This window comes from Gorilla gorilla, chromosome 4 (genome assembly GCF_029281585.2).
Source record: "Gorilla gorilla gorilla isolate KB3781 chromosome 4, NHGRI_mGorGor1-v2.1_pri, whole genome shotgun sequence".
Taxonomy (NCBI): domain Eukaryota; kingdom Metazoa; phylum Chordata; class Mammalia; order Primates; family Hominidae; genus Gorilla; species Gorilla gorilla.
The window spans coordinates 105,411,638-105,417,652 of record NC_073228.2 but is presented as its reverse complement, the minus strand read 5'-3'; positions in this window follow the sequence as shown (position 1 = coordinate 105,417,652).

The following is a 6,015-nucleotide window of genomic DNA, read 5'->3' as shown; positions in this document are numbered from 1 at the left end:
ATTCTAATTTTCTTAAATTAATTTAAAAAGTCTATTTTGCCATTTAAAAAGTATATTAAAGTCTAGCCATTAAAATATCTTTTTGGATATTTTCTTGCAAATAATGAAATTAATTGCCGAAAAAAAACTGGTACATCTACAGCAAGGAATAAAAAGGCACAAATTACCATACACACACAAATTGAATGAATCACTGGAAAATTATGCTGATTGAAATGTAGAATAAATTGTTTGTTACCAGGGATCAGAGAAGGGTGTGTGTGGCTGTAAAAGAGCAACACAAGAAACCAGTCAGGAAATTGTTCTGAATCTTGACTCTGTTAATATCTATACTCCGGTTGTAAAATTGTAGTATGGATTTGTAAGCTGTTACCATTGTGGGGAACTAGATGATAGGTCCATGGGATGTTTTTGTAGTATTTTTTACAACTGCATGTGTATCCACAATTACTCTATATAAAAATAAAAATTGTATTGAAAAAAACGTATAAAATATACAATAGAGTTACTAAATGTTCAGAACAAACTAAAGCTACAGAACCTAAGTGAATTGCAAGTCAGTGGCATAACCACTATAAGAAAATAATTATTCCCAGTACATTTATGCTGTATGCACTAAATTTTTGGGATATAGGTATATGTGGAGGTATGAAAACAATCCTCTGATTACTTCCTTTTTTTTTTCAATGAAACAGAAGGCAAGGAGATCAGTTGAGGATGAGGGTCAGTGTGAATGTGTTGGAGCTGAATTAGGAAGAAGTAAGAGTGAGTGGACCATAGAAATGAGATGTGATTTCTGTGTAGCACTAGAATCACACTTGAAGTGAGTAGAGATGTATTTAAAGAGATGAAGATATAAGATAAGGTTAGCAGTTGTGTGTTTTTCTCAAGTAAGAACCACTTGTAGATCGGTGTTCTAGGTAGACAATTGGCTTAAAGCAGGATAGGGTTTGCCAGGCTAGTATCACAAACGAAAAAATCATATGTCTGGCAGTTGAGGTTGTAATCAAGAGAATAGTGATAACGATGGACTGTGAAACTTAAGGTGGATAGTGAGGGTAACATGAAATTAAGAGTATTGGCAGTGAAAAGGTCATTCTACTCAATGAATAACAGGATGAAGCTGGGTCCTGAAGTGAATCCCCATCTGCTGACCGTAGAACCTGAGAAATCAGCAACTTAGCTATCATCCTTCTGTGTGTATAGTAGTCTTCCTAAAGCCTCCCTGAAGCATGGTACTGAGCCTTTGGCATGCCTTATGTTCTGAAGTATTTACAAGTGGTAGCTTACGTTTACAAGCTACTGAGATTATTAATTTTTGTTCATTCACAGGACAAAACTTCTTGGTGGTTTTTAAAATTTTTAAAAAGTCTGTGTATAAAAATAGCCCAAAAGACCATTATATGGATTCCTTCTAAGAGAAGACAATATTATATGTATCATCAGATATTTCCTAGAGAGTCTATCTACAAAATGTGAATAGCATATATTCATCATTCTAGATTCGGTAATAATAAGTACCTAGAGGTAAATGGATGAAAATAACTTCTGCATGGGCTAGCTAAGATGCAATTCTATAGCACATTTTTATACAACAAAGCTAAATATTAGAATACAAGTTATTATCTTTTTTTTTGCAGCTATACCAGCTGTGCCACTTGCTTTAGAAGAGGATTAGGAAGATTGAAAGACCTAATTGACTCTTACTAGAGAGTGGAACAGAAATGAGCAGTTTACAGTGAAATATATCTATAAGCAGTGCTCTGAATAGGCCACTTCTTTCTGTATATTTTAAAAATATTTGATGTTTTTAAAATGCCAACATCACTCTTGTTTTCAAAATGAGTCATTTTCCTTTTTATTATTTTTATACAATACCTACTCTGTGTAGAGTATTGATCTATCTGTAAAATATGATGTGGTGACAGAAAAAAAATACAGCATTTACTCACTGGCATGTAGGAGTTTTATCTACTATAGGATAAAGGTGCATGCTTTAGTGAATATATATGTGTTTATTTTAGCAAACATTTAGAATATATATAATAAGCATTGTGTTAATTGCTAGAAATTTAAAAAAGAAGGATACATTTATCCATCATTTGTTTAGCAATAAAAAAATTAAATTCATGATGTACGTGGTGTTGCTCTAGGTGCTAATAAATCAGAAGTGAACAAGGTTGGCACATTTCTATTTATAAAGAGATTATGTTCTGGAGCATAAATAAGTTTATAAACAAATTATGGAGATTATTTTTAAGCATTATAAGGGAAGATAGGAAAGAAAACAAGAAAATATTAAGAAGTTTAGGAAAGTAGTTATTTTGTTTCAGGTAGAGGTGGGTGGAGGTGAGGTGAGAATCATGTCATTAGTTGATTGCTGTGTATGTCTCAGATTTTGGCACTTTTGCAGTTTAAGATGGCTATGTGAATGATTAACAGTGAAGAATTCATAAATCTGTAATGAAAATTATGTGTCAAAACAAGTAATAATGATTGATCCAATTTTGCACATCAGGAGTCCAAAGAGAAAGAAGGAGAAAAAGAGAATGAATAAGAGATCTGTCTATTCTATGTTCTTTCCTTCTTTTATATTTCTTTGAAGTTGATTGATTCCTTTATATTAGGTTCCATTTTAGTTGAGATGTTTACAAATTTATTTAATCCCAGATATTTTTAAAATAAAAATTGATGGATATTCTTGCTTCCTCAAAAAAAAAAACCACTCGCATTTCTATTATCTCAAGCCCTTAAACTATTATTATCATGTATTTTGGTTCTCACTCATTTTAACTCCAAAATATTTATTTCTCTTATTTGCTATAGTCACTTGTTTAAATATACCTGAGTATATTTTTGTCTTTTCATTTTTTATGTAGCAAATCTTCCAGCTGTGATTTTTTTTTCTCTTAAAAGAAAAACATTTAGGAGATTCTCTATTGATGTTCTGTTCTACTGATTTTAGACTCTCTTTCTCTATATATATCTCTCTTCTTAAATACTTCCTATCTATCTATCGATCTATGTACCCATCTATTATTTTTATCAATTATAATATTTCCAGTTTAATAAATAAGAAACAATAGTTATATTACATACATGTTATAGAGTAAAGAATTAACTCAGCAGGCCTTGTTTGTCCAAACTGCACATTCCAAACATGGACAGGGAACCAGTAAGCCCTTGGAAAATCCTGCCTGTGAAGAGTGTGTTTGTTTACCTGAGTCCTCGAGCCACACCATATGACTTATGCTAACCATGTGATTTATGGTATGGTCCTTGAGCCATGTAGTATCAGCAGCTTGACCTCCAGAAAGGATGGAAACTAAAGGTCAGCCACTCATCTAGTCAGCCATGCCTATGTGACAAACCCCCAGTAAAAATGTCTGGGCCAGGTGCGGTGACTCATGCCTGTAATCCCCAGCACTTTGGGACGCTGAGGCAGGCAGATCACGAGGTCAGGAGATCGAGACCATCCTGGCTAACACGGTGAAACCCCGTCTCTACTAAAAATACAAAAAGTTAGCCAGGCATGGCGGCATGCGCCTGTAGTCCCAGCTACTCGGGAGGCTGAGGCAGGAGAATTGCTTGAACCCGGGAGGTGGAGGTTGCAGTGAGCCGAGATCGCACCACTGCACTCCAGCCTGGGTGACAGAGCAAGACTCCGTCTTAAAAAAAAAAAAAAAATCCCTGGACACTGAGCCTCAAATAATCTTCCCTTATTGGCGAATACTCCTTTCATGTCATCATCATTTTGATGGGAGAATGAAACATTTTTCTACATTTTTTCATTGAATGAAGACAATCGGAAGCTTGTGTCTGGTCTTTCCTGCCCTATGTGACTTTCCCATTGCTGACTTTAGTCTGTGTCTTTTCACTGTAATAAAACGTAATTGTGATTATAGCAATTCTTCTGAGTTCAGAGAATTCTTCTAACAAGTCAATGAACTGGGGGTGGCCTTGAGGATGCCTAAACACATAGGACATATGATAATTTTTTCTTCTAGGCTGAACCAGCATAAAGAAATGCACTCTAGGTTCAGACTCATAAAAATCATAAATATTTGTCAATATTAAGCTTTGCTAATAATTTCAAAATACAGATAGTAAAGCTGCTGACACAAAGCATGTCTAAAAAATCACACATAGTTATCCAGGTCTTTTTTTTTTTTTTTTTTCTCTTCTTTGGCACCAGCAATCCGGTCCACAACAATAGGTGAGATTACAAAGTGAGAAACCGCTAATAACTTCAAAGGAGAGGATTCATTCATGAAATTTCTTCATTTTATACTCCAGATCATGTGACATTTTCCAGGGAGCTATGCCTCAGAAGCCAAAGATTTTATTTATTATACATAATCTTTAGCCAAATACATCCTCCTAAGACCATTTCAGAAATAAGGACTGTTGCTCCTAGAAAATATCACTAATCTCTTTATGAGAAGAAGGTTAGATTGGGTTACCTTCTTTCTTTGTTTTTCCTCTGGTTAAATAGATTAAATAGACATAAGGCAACTGATTAATAACCTTGTTTCCCAAAATAGATTCTGTATGAACTGTGATAATATTTTAGTTGGACAATAATTTATATCTAAACATGACAGTAGATCAGAACTTGTTCTCTTTTCTAAGTTCCCTGGGATCTCTCATGATTTTTGAAACAAAGTTTACTGTTAATATTTTATTCATAGTGTTAATAATAATAATTATTATTTTTCCATTTCTGTTAAAACCCTTTTCACCAACCCTCCACTCTGTTTTCTCGGATAAACTAACACATTCTTTTTAACCAGCTTCCTTCATAGAGTCATATACTTTATTATATTAATTAGCTATTGCTGTGTAACAACTTACTACAAAACCTAGTGGCTCAAAACCACAATAAATATTTATTATCTCTCACAGTGTTTGTGGAGAGTAATTTTTCAGTAGCTTTGCTGAGAAGTCATGTCTAATCCCTTCTGATAAGGTTGTAATTAAAATGTCCACAGGAATGTCAGTTTGAATATTTGGGGATAGAAGATCCACTTCCAAGGTGACTCATTCACGGGCAGGCAAGTTGGTGCTAGCAAGTTGGCAAAATGTCTCAATTTTTCCCACAGGGCTTTTCATAGAGCTGTTTGGATATCTTCACAACATAGCAGCCTGCCTTCTTCAGAACAACCAATTTGAGATAGAAGGTGCCAAGCAAAAAGTATACCTAATTTATGACCTAGTCTCAGAAGTCACATAATACCTTGGCCATGTATTATTTTTAGTCCCGAAATCTAACAACCAACAGTCAAGGGATGGGAAATTTGGCTTTACATTTTGAAGGTAATAGTGTCATATAATTAGTGGACATATTTTAAGACTAACACATTTAATGTTGAGAATAACCTTCAACATAGCACAAATTCATTACAACAACTAGAATTTTTTCCCAGGTCTGTTTCATCAAAAGGTTATTACCATTATGCTCAGGGATGATATTTGAAACATTTGGCAATGAAATCACAAAAGGACTGAACAATCAGTATAGAAGGCAGCTCAGCCAGGATGGTGTTCTGCACTTTCACTATGCCCAGCCTTGCTTTGCTGTTTGTAAGTTTCTATAAAATTTGGATAGTGTCTTAATTGGTACTGGGAAAGCCTTACTTATTATCTCTTACAATTACTTATAATTGTAAGATAATAAGCCTTACTTATTATCTCTTACTTATTGCCTTACCTCTTTTCTTGAAACTTCAATTAGATTTTCTCACTTTGCCCTCTATATCTTTTACCTTCTTATTGTATGCACATGTGTTTATCTATCTGGGGTAACTTTTAGATAACGGTTTTTTCAGTCTATCTTCTTCTTAATTTTCTCTTCAAGAGTAAATATTAATAATACTTTGTTAGAAAGCATACAGAAAGCTTAAATTTCCACTGTCGTATTTTTATATCTAGAAGTTTTGCTTAATTCTCATTTTTCAATGTAGTTTTTCCTTTCATATTTAAGCTCTTTCATTTTTATGAAATACATTACTTGTT